General features: G+C 45.2%; 1 protein-coding gene and 1 pseudogene across 1 annotated transcript in view; both read left to right on the top strand.

Annotated features, from left to right (window-relative positions):
* Positions 1 to 14,805, top strand: part of EGFL6 (EGF like domain multiple 6) — a 294,169-nt gene that overhangs the window by 150,638 nt on the left and 128,726 nt on the right. The window lies entirely within an intron of this gene.
* Positions 9,984 to 14,805, top strand: part of LOC118888898 — a 45,575-nt pseudogene continuing 40,753 nt past the window's right edge.

Raw genomic sequence — 14,805 nt, forward strand, 5'->3', positions numbered from 1 at the left:
GTATAACGTTGTATTTATTTAGCTGTACAGCGTCTTGATTCAGTTATCCACCTACATTTATCTACTCTCTTTTGGATTCAGTTCTGATATAGGTTATTAGATAGTGTTGGGAACATTTTCTCATTACAGTGTTTCCAACCATCGTAAATCGTGGTGCAGTGAACGCTGGGGCACATGTATCTTTTTCAATTAGAGTTTTCATCTTTTTCGTATAGATGTCTAGGAATTGGATTGCTAGATCATACTGTATTTGTAACTCTGTTTTTAGATTTTTGAGGAGCCTTTATTGTGTTATTTCTAGTGGTGTTACCAATTTACTTTCCTACCAAGGCTGTAGGAGATTTCTCTTTCTTCCACACCCTCTTCAGCATTTTTTATTTGTAGAATTTTTAATGACGGCCTTTTTTACTCTTGTGAGATTGTACCTCGTTGTAGTTTTGATTTGCATGTCTCTACTAATTAGCCCCGTTGAGCATATTTTTTTTGCCAGTTGGTCGTACGTATGTCTTCTTTGGAGAAATGTCTATTTAGGTCTTCTGGCCATTATAAACTCCCAATTCTTATTGATGCTTTTCTGCAATTCTTAAGAAGCTCAAAAACAGAGAGGGGGCAGTTGTTATCTAGAAATGAAGGCTGAGACAGTGAGGGAGGAAGGCAGATTCACACTTGGTTTTGGTCCTTCCTTTCACTTGCTTTTTAAGGCAATATGGCTGCCACCATAGGTCCTCACCTTGGTCAGCAGTCTGCACTTTGCATTCAAGCATTCTCACCCGCCCCCTGCTCCCTGACTGCTTTTTGCTATCATCATAAGCTTCTGCTTATGAGCAGGAAGCTTTACATGTGACTCAGTGTACCACTGATACATCAAGGCCCAGCCTTCCTCAGGCGCTAAGGACTGGCCACACACAGCACGAGGCAGTAGGAAAAGCCCAGGCTTGGTAGTAAGAAGAGCCGAGTTCAAATCCTGCTGCATCTCCTTCGGGCTCAGCAACCTCCGGGAAATTAGTACATTCTCTGAGCTTCAGTATTCTCAGGTATAAAAAAGGGATAATCATTTTTTACAGGGTTGTTGTAAATTTAAATAAAGTAATAGAAGTGTCGTGTCTCATACCGTGTCTGGGATATAATAGATGCTCATAAACAATAACTATTATTATTATTATTATTAATGATCACATCATACTACAGTCCCAACAAATGCAGCGGAAATTCTAGGGCCTGGGATATGTGGTGTTCTGAAATGTAACCACATATGCATTTCTACTTGTATTTGCATTTCTTTCCACTAACTTGTTCCCACAAGAATCGAGTAATGAAGGCAGGTATAACTACTACCATTTTCCAAATGAGAAAAACCGGGCTCAGGGAAATCCTGTCACTTGCCCAAGGTCACAACAAGTCGTAAATTGAGAGCTTTGACTCAGCCTTCTATTCTGCTTCACGTCAAACTGGAAGTAATCAAAACAGAATCTGTTTGACAACATTATAAAAGTCATTTAAAAATTAGAAGGGGACAAATGCTTTAAAATCTGCTTTGGGATGGATTTATAATGTGAATAAAACGCAGAGCTAGGAGACCTGTGGGCTTAACTTTGCTAGTATGTGCATGGCCTCGGGCCTGTGGTTCTAGACCATTGGTTCTCAAACCTTGAAGTGCATCACCATCACCTGGGCAGCTTTTTCAAATGCAGATGCATGAGCCCCAGCCCCAGAATTTCTGTTGATGCTGCGGGTCTGAAGTGGGGCCTGAGAACTTGCATTTCTGACAAGCTCGTAGGTGATGCTGTAGACCACAATGGTTCAGGTGGTCTTATTCTCCTAACGGGAGGAATTTCTGAGTCTTCCTGGCTGGGACCACAAATCAGGCCTCCACGATTCAACAACTGAAGAATCACAGATCTTTTCATTGCTGAATCACTGGGTATTTGCACATTTATAAGACTGCTTGATTACTAAAATGTCAAGGGCCATTAATCTTGCAAGAGGACTTGAGGGAAACTTTAGAGTTGTATTAAGCAAGAACAGAGTTGGGAAGAAGGTGGGGGGCCTTAATCAAAGCATAATTGTGAATAAGGGGAGCCCAAGTGGCCCTGAAACTCTGCATAAATCTGCTGCCGTTCAAGGCATCAGCCCACTGGGAAACACCAGAAAATGTACAAGGAAGAAGTGATTGCTTTCTTCACCCTACTTATCATGCTTCTTCTCTTTGTGGATGTGGTTGGTTTTGTTTTTTTTTTAATTTATCTATTTTTGGCTGTGTTGGGTCTTCGTTGCTGTGCGTGGGCCTTCTCTAGTTGCAGTGAGCGGGGGCTGCTCTTCATTGCGGTGCGTGGGCTTCTCATTGTGGTAGCTTTTCTTGTTGTGGAGCATGGGCTCTAGGTTTGCAGGCTCTAGAGCGCAGGCTCAGTAGTTGTGGCGCACGGGCTTAGTTGTTCCGCGGCATGTGGGAACTTCCCGGACCAGGGTTTGAACCCGTGTCCCCTGCATTGGCAGGCGGATTCTTAACCACTGCGCCACCAGGGAAGCCCGATGTGGTTGGTTTTGATGAGTGTTTCTCAACCTCCGCACTAGTGATGCCGAGAACTCAGCCTCTGTGTGCCGGTGCTGAATTGAATCTCGGAGACAGAGTTTTGGGTGAAGTAGAAAAGAGTAGCTTTATTGCTTTGCCAGGCAAAGGGGGCCACAGCAGGCTCGTGCCCTTCAAAGACTGTGTGTCCCAGCCCGGGAGGAGTTGGTGAGGAGTTTTATAGCAATGGTTCAAGGGCGGGGTTGCTCTTAAGGATCAGGGTGTGTGCAGGGGCTGCACTCCTTTCATCTGGCCTCAGGTGGTCTCCTGAGGAGCTTCGAGGTTATCAGACTGTGGCCTTCTCTCTAGAACATCTTGCATTTGGTGAGGGTTTTACTTCTGCAGAAGAGCTTGAAGATGTTGTTCTGTGGAACAGGACCTTGAGGGGGAACCAGGACCTTGCCCCAGGGCTGCGTCTCTGCAGCTCCTCCCTTCCCTGATTAGCAGCTGTTTGAAAGGCTTCCGTGCCCAGGAGCCCCACAGGGTCCTGCTCAGTTTCACTAGTGACATTTGGGGCTGAATCGCTCTTTGCTGTGGGGCTCTTCTGTGCATTATAGGATGTTGAGCAGCACCCCGGCCTCTACCCACTGGACGCCAGTAGCGCACCCCACTTCCTTCCAACTATGACAACTCAAAATGTATCCAGACATTACCGGGTGATGTCTTTGGAGGGCAAAATCTTCACCCTCCTATCCTGGGCTGAGGACCATTGGTTTTCCATAATCAGGGGATATTTTTAATGTATCAGCGTGTCCCGCTCTGTCCTGGTGTTGGCCCAGCAGACCACAGCAGAGGTCCTCCTGCCAGGGCAACTTCACCCTGGGGGTGAGGCCTGGGTGGGCCTGAGGACCAGGTACAGCCAAGCCTACCCCAGCCGCCCGTGGTTTTGGCTTTCTTTCCTGGAATACTCAGTAAAATGATGATATTTGTGTAGATCTAAAGGCAAACAGAAAAGATAACATGGAAAAAAATGCCCCCTGAACAGTCATACCACAGTGAGAAGTAAACCTCAACTACACCTTTAAATATAAAAGACATATCACGTTTGAACTTCCTCTTGATTTCGTTGACTTATTCGTGGACTTCATTTATTGGTGAGGCAGTTTTATTACCAATATCTCCCCCTTTAATTTAAGTCACTTTCCTCTCGGCCCGCCTTCAGTGGGGCTGAAACACTGCATAGGAGTCGTTTGTGGGCTCCAAGGTTGTTGGGTTGTCACCCACGTGCTCTCCCTGCTGAAGATGAGAGCTGGACTCCTCAAGGCCCCCCTCCAACTAGGACCCATTGTCACCCGAAAACTGGGTTCGCCTTTTGGTGGGTGTTGGACCAAAAGACACAATCAAGCCAAAGATCAGAAGAAGAAAGGATTTGTTATTACTTGCAGCACGTAAGCAGAACACCGGGGATCTTTCCCAAAGCAGTGTCTCCCAAACAGCAAAGCTGGGAAGGTTTAAGCTAAGGGTGCATGCATATTCATTCATGAAGGGGTTTGAGCAGAGCAGAATTCAGCATAGAGTTGGGGCCAAGGTCGACAGAGTCCAAGCTTTAGTTGATTGAAGTCAGGAGGGTCAACATCATCATTCCGTTCTCCACCTGGGTGGGGACCTTAGTTCCTGCTGAACTCAAAGGCTGGATCAGATTGTGATGTGCATCCCTTGAGGAGGAACTAGGACTCCGTCTTATCACTGAACTATTGTTTCTTGACTGCTTTTCCTTTGTTCCTACCTTCCCTCACTTCCCTTAAGATCATTGCTTACTGAGACCTGTTTAAGGGCAAGCATTATGGCCACACTTCGATCACAGAATGGCTTAGGCCAAATATGGCTTCTCTTATGTCAAGAAAGCCATGCCTGGTTCTCTTTCTCCAGGGACCCCCTACCCTATCTGCTTACACCACTTCAAGGGCTCGTGACCTGTGCAGTCACACAGGGCCCCGCACTTGGAAGGGCCCCCCCACCACTTGGCTTACTGCTCTGTGGTCACCATCTTGAAATTCTTAATTTGTGAACAAGGGGCCCCGCATTTTCATTTTACACTGAGCCCTGCAAACGATGTAACCAGTCCCACCTTCATCCTTTGTAGAAACGTGATTCTAACTTAAGCCCCCTAGCGAAGTCTTACTGTCTATTAAGGACTCTCTGTAAGCGTAAGAACCAATTTTTAAAATAAATAACAGCAACAACAACAAAGATGACAATTTTTAAGAAGGGAAACATCTCTGGCACTTTCCAAAATAAAGATGTCTAATACTGGCCAGCAGATGTCACTCTTGCTGCGTGACAAGAGGGGATTTTTAACAGGCCAGCTTGTCTTGAAAGATTTTTGAGCCTTCAAGGGAGGCAAGTCTTCAAAGAAGCTTGATCTAAGAACTCTTATTATAACATAATGCTTTTTTCTGATGAGAATACTACCACAGACACAGGAAATTCACCATCCACCAACTCTAAGAACTGCAAATAATGATTATAACAAGGTATTAATTCGGTTAAATAAAAAATGTAACTAAATGCCACTTCTTCAGCTAGGTGGACATATTACTTTATTTCTTTTTTTTTTTCATTTTGGCCGTGGCGCGTGGCATGTGGGATCTTAGTTCCCCGACCAGGGGTCGAACCCATGACCCCTGCAGTGGAAGCACGGAGTCCTAACCACTGGACCCCCAGGGACACATTATTTTGATACTGGCTTGTCCTTTCAAACTGGTGGTTAACACAGGGGATATGTAATATTGTGACTTACAATAAGAAGTATAATTTGGTCTTGGTTCCCATTTCTAGTAGAGAGCCACTAAAACCCTTGGAATTTCCTAAGTGAAAAGAGCGATTAAGGTGTCTTTTGTTATGTTGATGAGGTAACTTTTGGAAGCGTCTAAGGACGCGGGGGGTGGAGCGTTGGAGTGAGGGGGCGGCAGGTTGCCAGGGGAACCAACCGGGGGGTCCAGAGGTTTGGAACTTTCACTTCCACCCCCCTGACCCCGACTTCCAGGGCGGGGCTGGAGGTTGAATCAGTTACCAATGGCCAATGGTTTAATCAATCATGACGATGTAACGAAGCTTCCATAAAAACCCTAAAGGACGGGGTTTGGAGAGCTTCTGGGTGGTGAACACGGAGAGATTTGGGGAGCGGTGGGTGCTCGCAGAGGACCTGGGAGCTCCGTGCCCTTTCCCCACACCTGCCCTCTGCGTGTCTTTCACCTGGCTGCTCGCGAGTTACATCCTTTTGTAATCAACCAGTGATCTAGTAAGTAAAATGTTTCTCTGAGTTCTGTGAGCCGCTCTAGCAAATTAATCGAACCCAAGGAGGGGGGCTGGGAACCTCTGGTTTACAGCCAGTCGGTCAGAAGTACAGGTAACAACCTGGGCTTGCAACTGGCATCTGAAGTGGGAGTAGGGAGGAACTACACAATAGTCTTGTGTGACTGCACCCTTAACCTGTGGGATCTGAGGCTACCTCCGGGTAGATATTGTCGGAATTGAGTTGAATTGTAAGATGCTCAACTGGTGTCCGAACAATTGCTTGTTGGATGTGTGAGGGAACCCCCCGCCACGTTGAAACTGGGTCTCAGAACACCAAAAGAGCTTACTAAAGACATTTGCCCAGTGTGTTCCCTTATTGTCTTGAAGGGTTGGATTTGTTGCCCAAAAACAGTGTCAAAGGTTAAAGTCCAGCAGAGAATTGATGCCTTTCATTCCGGGGCTCATAGCAAAAACGGCAGAAAGAATCCAAGGTTTCCCTTGCATGTGTTTCCTAATTTGCAGGAAGGTCCCGGCTGAACATATATACCGTGTTCAAGGTACGTCATCCCTGTGTAAATAGACAGGGGTGGCGTGAGATGATTCAGTTGCTAGAAAAACTATTTGTTGCTAAGACCAAACTCCATTTTTAGGTAATGGGACGTCTGCTCAATATTAAAATGTCACTAGCACTAAGGTAACTGTTCATCATAGGAAGACATTCAAATAGCCCTCACAGTCTCTCAGATGAGTTATTTTATGTGGTGAAAGATTGGAAAGCATTCTTTCAACTTTCACCAGAATTCATTAGTGTGTGCAACACTGCGAGATCAGCAAAATTGCAGTACATAAAGCAAATACACCTGCAGACAATAATGCAAAAGTAACATGGTAATAATGCCTGGGTTTCATTAAAGAAAATGGTCTTGGTTAGTCCATCATGATCCAGCAATCCCTAAGCCAGCAGCCTGGGAAGCTAGCCATCCAAGTTTCTGGGCTTGGACCAGTTATCCAAGATGTATGTGCAATGGACATATAATTTATCATATGTTGTTTTGGCAAAGCCGGACAATTATGCTTACAAGAGCATGCTCAGTACACAACTATATTACATCGATAAAAGATGGAAGGCTAATTAAACTACGCATAGCCTCACAAAAGCAGACTGTAGGCCTCAGTGGGTACACTCACAGAGTGGATCGGTGGGGCTAAGCATCTTCAGAGATCGCCCATTAGTGACCTCCACTTCTACTCTGCGTCAGCAACCCCCTTCCACAGCCCCACCCTGGGTCACGTCTAACTCGTCATCGCTCCGCCCAGCCCCTTAAATCTCAACATACATCCACCCACAGTCTCCTGTCTTTGCTTCATCTCCAGCACACCTTCTCTTTGTGCTTATGGACACCCATCTGTCTTCTCCCCGTCCAGCAGCTCACTCCTGGCCTGATTTCTCTACCCAGTGCAGAGTACATGGCTGGCCTTCAACACGTTCTCATCAACACACCCAACTTCCTTGTGCCACTGTCCTGCCGCCATATGCAATGGGCAAAGTTCCAAGCCAAGCTCCTCAGCCTGCCCTTGCGGTTTACCCCCGCGGAAGGTCATCCCACTACCCACAGTGGGGCAGCTTGGTGCCCTCACAAAAGGGCCCCAGCTTGTCCCACGGGACTGGTGGAAACTTTCCTCATGACTGTCTGAGATACTTAACACCCTTCTCAATCCCCCCACTTCACAATCTTTAACATGTGTTAAATAGATTTAATATTTCCTCTTTAATATTTAATACTCGTCACCATCCAATAAACACTTTTTGGCTAAAGAGATCGGTTCCGGGATGGACCTGGTGGCAGGCCAGAGCCAGTGTCCCACACCAAAACCATGCATAGAATGTATAAGGAACTAAGTTATATTGATGCCAAGCAGCAAAAATGTCTTTTAATAGTAGTAGGGTTGCTGCCCTGAGCTCCAGCCTAACATGATCTGAGAAGGAAGGGGGTCTAACTTTCTGGGCCCCTCTGCCCTGCTGGTCTCCTGCTGCACAGGGTCTGCTGGGCCCCCCAGCTTCAGACGCATCTCTGTGAGGAAAACACAGAAGCTGCATCTCCTCGCCTACTGTGTCTCCTTGATCCTACGAATAAGCCTCAACCGGCTTGTTTGCTGGTTCTATAGAAAACTAAGTCAAGGAGTCTGAGTTATCAATCTCTCTAATCCTGTTACCTGCCCTGGCCCTGCCACCTGGCCTGGATGAGTTTCCAACCTAATTGAGTACAATGAGGTCTGATTGGAGATCTGCTGGGGGCTTCTAGAAAAGCAGGTTCCTGTCTCAAGAAAGCATTTTAATCTGTGTACACTGCAACGAACTGCCCCAGGGGCAATAAGATTGCTTTGGTGGTTTAACTTTAGTTACTCTCCAGACTGTTAGAATCACTCCCACTACGATAGATGCTGGACACTTTCCAAACAGGTGAGTCTCAATAATCAACTTCCCTTTTTTAAAAACAAATTTTATTTATTTATTTATTCTGGCCGCACCGCACAGCTTGCAGGATCTCAGTTCCCCGACCAGGGATTGAACCCGGGCCATGACAGTAGACGGGCCGAATCCTAACCACTAGGCCACCAGGGAACTCCCTCACCTTCCCTTTTAGCAGAATCCTGATGCGGTCTTGGATGTATGCAAACTCAGATAGGACCCCAGTCAAGGGTCTGCTAAAGTAATTCCTTTTATATCTGCTTTTCACGTTTTTCTGTTTCCTAATTTTTCTCCAGCAGATCTGCATTATTCTAATTAGAAAGAAAGCTACCGTGTGAGAACTCGGTTCACATCTATCCCTTAGTCCTTCCACTCTTGTGGGCCTTAGTTCCTCATCGGTAAGATGAGAGGTTTGGACCCTGTGATAGTTAAATTCATTCCAACCCTGACAAACCAGAATTTCGGGACTCTAAGGAAATGGGAGTCAAGATTGAGGAGGGGGCCGCTTAAAGTAACAGTAATAATGTGGCCATAGATCTGTGTATGTTAACATGGAATGACCTCAAAATAAATTTTTAAAGGGAGGGTGCAGAATACTACATAGTTTTTGTGTACGTACAAAGAGGCTATCTTGAATGATATGAAAGAAACCGGTTACAGTAATTCCGCTGAGTTGGGGGTAGGGACCGGCCTGGGGGTCATTTTCTACTCTTTGGTCCACTTGGAATTTTTACCAGCTGAACTATATTGCCTTCTCAAATCAAGAAAAAAGAAGTAGGAAAGTGCCGTACCAACTTCCTGCCGTTTAACTTTTTTAAAAATAAATTATTTATTTACTTATTTATTTTTGGCTGCGTTGGGTCTTCGTTGCTGCGCGCGGGCTTTCTCTAGTTGCGGTGAGTGGGGGCTACTCTTCGTTGCTGTGCTGCGGGCTTCTCATTGTGGTGGCTTCTCTTGTTGCGGAGCACGGGCTCTAGGTGCACGGGCTTCAGTAGTTGTGGCTCCTGGGCTCTAGAGCGCAGGTTCAGTAGTTGTGGCACACAGGCTTCAGTAGTTGTGGCTCGCAGGCTCTAGAGCGCAGGCTCAGTAGTTGTGGTGCACGGGTTTAGTTGCTCCGCGGCATGTGGGATCTTCCCCGACCAGGGCTGGAACCCGTATCCCCTGAATTGGCAGGCGGAGTCTTAACCACTGCGCCACCGGGGAAGCCCCTGCCGTTTAACTTTATAAACATCTACAGCACTTAATATATGCTAGATATTTTCTCCGCATCCTCTCCCTTCAGTGGCACCTCAGCTTGCAAATTCGTTATCTCCATTTTACAGATGATTCTGAGAAGTTATATTACTTCCTAGGGTCATTCAACTTGTGAGCCGCAGAGCGAAGATTTGGGCCTGGATCTGTTTGACTCCAGAAAACGTGTTTGTATTTCCCGCGTGTTTGCACGCAGGGGGATGGAGGCCACGGGTTCTAGATGATTTTTACCCAGAGCGATGAAGAGAGCATGCGCGAGTGAGCTGCGCTGCAGCGTGTGCGCAGCGGAGGGCTTGTGGGAATCGGCTGTGCTAGGGGCCCTCGCCTGCTTCTTATTACTCGGGTGGAGCCCAGGCGTTGCTACACCTGCTCTCTGCCTTCCCCTCCACATGCCGGAGGCTGCTTCCTGTGAATGCCTGTGTTTCTCGGCCTGCTGGCTGTTTTTCTGGTGGCGTGAGGATGTTTGACCCCCGCACGGACAAAGCCGAAGTGTCGGACAGGGAACGTTCCGGAAGGAGCACTCAGCCAAATGGGCTGGATGGGCCTCGCAGCTCCCTTGCCTCCTGGGTTAGGCGAAGCCGTAGCCTGCCCTACGCTGGCTCCCCGAGGTCCTCGGCGGGATTGAGCCCCAGCTGCCCGCTGTGGTTGCTGATCAACCCCACCCTGTATTGTCTTCCTTCCCTTCCCAGCGGCTCCTGCGCCCCTACCGCCAAGTTTCCTGAAATCACCTCCCAGGCGAGTGGCTTGTGTTTGCATCCTCGCTTCAGGGACTGCTTCTGGAAACCCCAAACTATGGAGACAGGAAAAGCACCGTAGAGGGATGACTCCGAGAGGAGAAGCCGACCCGTCATTGTGTATTAGACTGAAGACAAGACGTCACTCGTTCTCTTTGGTGCGCACATCAGATTTCCTGTCCACAGACCAGCGCGCTCCCGGACTCCGTGGGTAAGCGCAAGAAGCCCACACTTCGCATCGGAAGGCACACGGACACGGGGACAGCTCTTGAACCTTTCTCCGGATCACTTATGGCCCGGCCACGGGGTGACCACACGGAGAGCCCTCTCTGTGATGGAGTGTTGGGCTCCAGCGCTGCCATCCCTGCCGGGGCCAGAGAGAGCAGAGGGGGGCGAGTCCGAACCCCTCTCTCTGGGGCCTTCCGCGCAGAGATGGCACGGGCACATCGCCTCTCGCCCGCCCTCCCGCCCCGAAGCCAGAGCACCCCTCCTCACCCCACACCCGACCTCTCCTTGGGCTGCCCCCGGACCCTCACCGCCTGCCTCAGGCTTCGCCAGAAACCTTGCCACCTCTTAGGAATTATGAAAGATTCTTTCTGCTGTTCTTAGCAAAGTGTAATCAAACGTGACTGGGAATTGCCTACTTGAGTAACGGAGCAACTCAGAAAAAGACAAACGCCCAGCAATCTTGCTCTACTTGCACTGTTCCGGGCGTCATGACCGCCATCTGTGTGCGTGTTCAAGGGAAGGAAAGCTACGTGAGGATTTACACACGTGCAAGGTAACCGGGAGCTTGCGGGCTGCTGGCAATTAAGGCAGATTGTTTTCACGTGGATGGCAAAGCTTATGGCGCTAAATATTGCTTGTTTTTCATTGTCTCTTACTTGGAATTTGGGTCAGATTGAAGTGTGAAAGTGAGATGGCAGATGGTTTTAACAACTCTTTCCTTATTCCCACTAACTGTGCTCTCGTGCGCTAATACCTCCAGACTATAAATTAAGCCTGGAATTTTCTATCGGGCCTGTCCCAGATGCTTGGTCTCATCTCGATTCAGATTAATTCGGTTGTTGACTGTTAAGGAGAGCTCTCTCTACTGACCTCACATTTCTCTTCAAGGTAGACCCTTGCAGTTCTCAAAGGCTCAAAGACTTTTGGTATTTTTATCTTCTTGGTCACTATCTCATCAAACTGTCCACTTGATCACTACTCAGGGGTTTGTCCTTCATAGCACCTTTCTAATTCACATTTCCACCGTCTCTGCCTCTTAACATGAGCACAGAAGATGATTGGTTTATGTGGAATCTTGTACTAGCATCCTGGTGGATTTCCTTACTGGAGATGGAGTACGTCCTGAAGAGCAGGGTCATATTAATCTTCAAAAATGCTTGGGAATTCCCTGGTGCTCCAGTGGTTAGGACTCGTCGTTTTTACTGCTGTGGGCCTGGGTTCAATCCCTGGTCGGGGAACTAAGATCCCACATGCCTTGCGGTGTGGCCAAAAAAAAAAAAAAAAACAAAAAACAAAAAACTACTCTCTTAGCAACTTTCAAATATACAACACATTATTATTAACTGAAGTTACCATGCTGTACATCATGTCCCCATGATTTGTTTATTTTATAGCTGAAAGTTTGTACCTTTTGACTCCTGTCACCCATTTTGCCTACCCCCTACCCCAGCCTCTGGCAACCAAGCTGTTCTCCATATCTGAGTTCAGGTTTTTTGTTTTGGGTTTTTTTTTTTTTTTTTAATATTCCACATATAAGTGAGATAATATGGTCTTTGTCTTTCTCTAACATTTCATTTAGCATAATGCCCTCAAGGTCCATTCATGTTGTCATAAATGGCAAGATTTCCTTCTTTTTATGGCTGAATAATATTACATTATATATATGTATGTAGTATGTGTATATATATATATATATGTATATATATATCATATTTTCTTATCCATTCATCTGTCAGTGGACATGTAGGTTGCTTCCATGTCTTGGCTATTGTAAATAATGCTGCATTGAACGTGTGGGTGCATACATCTTTTCAAGTTAGTGTTTTCATTTCCTTTGGATAAATACCCAGAAGTAGAATTGCTGGATTATATGGTAACCCTATTTTTAATTTTTTGAGGAACCTCCATACTGTTTTCCATAGTGGCTGCACTAATTTACATTCCCACCGATGGTGCACAAGGGTTCCCTTTTTTCCACATTCTTGCCAACACTTGTTATTTCTTGTCTTTTTGATGATGGTCATTCTAACAGGTGTGAAGTGATATCCCGTGGTTTTGATTTGCATTTCCTGATGATTAGTGATGTTGAGCAGCTTTTCATGCACCTCTTGGCCATCTGGATGTCTTCTTTGGGAAAATGTCTATTCACAACCTCTACCTATTTTTTAATTGTGTTTTGTTTTGTTGCTTTTGAGTTACATGAATTCTTTTTGTATTTTGGATATTAATCTCTTATCAGAGACATGATTTGCAAATATTTTCTCCTGTTCAGTAGGTTGCCTTCTCATTTTGCTGTTAGTTTCCTTTGCTGTGCAGAAGCTTTTTAGTTTGATGTAGTTCCACTTCTTTTTGATTTTGTTGCCTTTACTTTTGAAGTTAGGTCCAAAAAATCATTGCTAAGACTGATATCAAGGAGTTTATCACCTGTTTTCTTCTGGGAGTTTTATGGTTCCAGGTCTTACGTTCACCTTTTTAATTCACTTTGAGTTAATTTTGTGTATGGTGTAAGACAGTGATCAAGTTTCATCTTTTGCATGTGGCTGTCCAGGTTTTCCAATACCATGTGTTGAAGAAACTATCCTTTCCCCATTGTAAATTCTTGGCTCCTTTGTTGTAAATTAATTGACCATATATGCATGGGTTTATTTCCGGATGCTCTATTCTGTTCCATTGATTAATATATCTGTTTTAATGCCAGTACCATACTATTTTGATTACTATAGTTTCGTAATATAGTTTGAAATCAGAAAGCGTAGTGCCTCCGCTTTGTTCTTCTTTCTCAAGATTGCTTTGCCTATTTGGGGTCTCTTGTGGTTTCATACAAATTTGGGGATCGTTTATTCTATTTTTGTGACAATGCCTTTTAGTTTCTCTTGATTTCTTCTTTGATCCGTTGGCTCACTAGTCCATTGGTTCAGGAGCGAGTTGTTTAATCTCCACGTATTTGTGAATTTTTCAGTTTTCTTCTTGTAATTAATTTCTAGTTTCATACCATTGTGGTCAGAAAAGATGCTTGATATAATTTCAATCTTAATTTATTGATTTGTTCTGTGACCTAATATATGATCTGTCCTGGAGAATGCTCTATGTGTGCTTGAGGAGAATGTGTATTCTCTTGCTTTAAGATGGATTGTTCTGTATATGTCTGTTAAAGTCCATCTGACCTAATGTGTCATTTAAGGCTGTTGTTTCCTTATTGATTTCCTGTCTGGATGATCTATTCATTGATAAAAGTGGAGTATCAAAGTCCCCTACTATTATTGGATTGCTCTCTATGTCTCCCTTCAGGCTGTTAATATTTGCTTTATATATTTAGGTGCTCCTGTGTTGAGTGCATAAATATTTACAAATGTTATATCTTCCTGTTGGATTGACCCCTTTATCATTATATCAATATAATGACCTTTTTTTGTCTCTTATTACAGTCTTTGTCTCAAAGTCTAGTTTGTCTACAGCCTTTGTCTAAAAGTCTATTTTGTCTGATATAAGTATAGCTACCCCAGCTTTCTTTTGGTTTCCATTTGCACGTAATATCTTTTTCCATCCCTTCACTTTCAGTCCAAGTCTTCCCAACAGCCTACAAAGCCCTAGGATACCTCTCTAAGCTCCTTACCTACAGTGCCCCAGCTCAGTCTTCTCCAGCCACACCAACTTTCCTGCTATTCGACACACTCCCAAATAGAACATTTTTTTTTTTACCGTTAAGATTTTTTTTAATCAAAGCATAGTTGATGTACTATATTATCTACGTTACAGGTGTACAATATAGTGATTCACAATTTTTAAAGGTTATATCCCATTTATAGTTACTACAAAACATTGGCTATATTCCCTGTGTTGTACAATATATCCTTATAGCTTTATTTTTGAAATATTTATTTATTTATTTTATTATTTATTTTGGCTGCACCGGTCTTCATTGCAGCATGCGGGATCCTTTGTTGCAGCATGTGGACTTCTTAGTTGCAGCATGTGGACTTCTCAGTTGTGGCATGCGGACTCTTAGTTGTGGCATGCATGCGGGATCTTGTTCCCCGACCATGGATCGAACCCAGGCCCCCTGCATTGGGAGCGCAGAGTCTTACCCACTGGACCACCAGGGAAGTCCCCCTTTTACCTTATTTTATACATAATAGTTTGTACCTCTTAATCCCCTAACCCTATATTGCCCCTCCCCTCTTCCCTCTCCCCACTGGTAACCACTAGTTTGTTCTCTATATCCGTGAGTCTGCTTCTTTTTTGTTATATTCACTAGTTTGTTGTATTTTTTAGATTCCACATAAAAGTGATACAATACAGTATTTTTCTTTCTCTGTCTG

The sequence above is a fragment of the Balaenoptera musculus genome, chromosome X, assembly GCF_009873245.2.
Source record: "Balaenoptera musculus isolate JJ_BM4_2016_0621 chromosome X, mBalMus1.pri.v3, whole genome shotgun sequence".
Classification (NCBI taxonomy): domain Eukaryota; kingdom Metazoa; phylum Chordata; class Mammalia; order Artiodactyla; family Balaenopteridae; genus Balaenoptera; species Balaenoptera musculus.